This window comes from Buceros rhinoceros, unplaced genomic scaffold, assembly GCF_000710305.1.
Source record: "Buceros rhinoceros silvestris isolate BGI_N320 unplaced genomic scaffold, ASM71030v1 scaffold10172, whole genome shotgun sequence".
In the NCBI taxonomy this organism is placed as follows: Eukaryota; Metazoa; Chordata; class Aves; order Bucerotiformes; family Bucerotidae; genus Buceros; species Buceros rhinoceros.
Window position 1 is genome coordinate 13,442 of NW_010399458.1, and position 1,181 is coordinate 14,622.

The window sequence follows — 1,181 nt, forward strand, 5'->3', positions numbered from 1 at the left end:
TGAGGGTCGTGCCAGCTGCCATAAACCTCTTTCCTCACAGCTAGCTATGAAACACAAAGATTCTGATAAATCAGTGAAATGCTCCAAGTGTCATCAGTAAGGAAACCCTGGTGACTTTAGAAGAAAGTACATTGTGGAGGTCGTGTTTCCAAAGATTTCAGCTGGCAGCTCATAAGACATCTCCACTCATTGCTTAGAACAAGGCAGATTTCTTGCTTGTTTTTCTCCTTTCTGCTGTCCCAGTAAAGCATACTTGCAGGCCAGTATGTTAGGTGCACTTAGCTTTTGGGTTGTCCTCTGAGACTCCTGATAAGAGTGCCTAAATTCCAGTCCTGTTGGCAGCTTCTACCAGCAGAGCTGCTCCGAGATGGCTCCTTTGTGGTAGGTAGAGGGATCTTCCTGCTGCCTTTGGAAAACTGTAGAGATATGTGCTATCTGTACACCTGAACTGACAGGGAGAGGGTGAGGTGTAAGTATCCTCTTGACCTGGTTTTGATGCACAAAGTAAAATAGAAAATAAAGCTCCAGGATAGGGAAGAACTTCAGAATGTTTGGAGACCTCCAGTGATAATCCCCACACTAGGGCATGGCTAGGACAGCTAGTGAGGCGAATATCAATCTTTACCTTGGTGTACATATTCTGTATTTGTAGGATCTTTCTTTGCCTTCCTGTCTCCCCAAAGAGGCTGTCCTCTCTCCTGTACCACAATCACACTATTTCTTTGGAACCACACACAAAACCAGAGTAATTTGAGAAACCAGAGAACCCCGGAAGCCTAATCCATGTCAGCTATGTGTAATGTCCACGGAGAGACACAGCATCATGTTCTCTTTCCTAAAATCATTACTTATAGGGTGAAAACAAAGAAATTACTTATTTTCTGATAATGAGCTTTGGTGCTGTGATAAAATGAAAGGAAGTAAGGCCTAGATACAGAGAACGACTTGATGTTCATTATCTGGCAGATGGTAGTGGCGTGGTGGTGAAGTTTTCAAGTGCAGTGCAATGGTGAGTGTACTGCAAGAGAAAGAACCAGCTGCTTTTCCAGATGTTTTAACTAGCTGTTGTAGCCAGCCCTGACCTATCAGGCGCTCAGGCTACATGGTTCTCTCCTTCAGCTTATTCTGGCTCCTCTTCCAGTTCTGTAATGCAGAAGAGGTATCTGATGCATTTCCTGGTT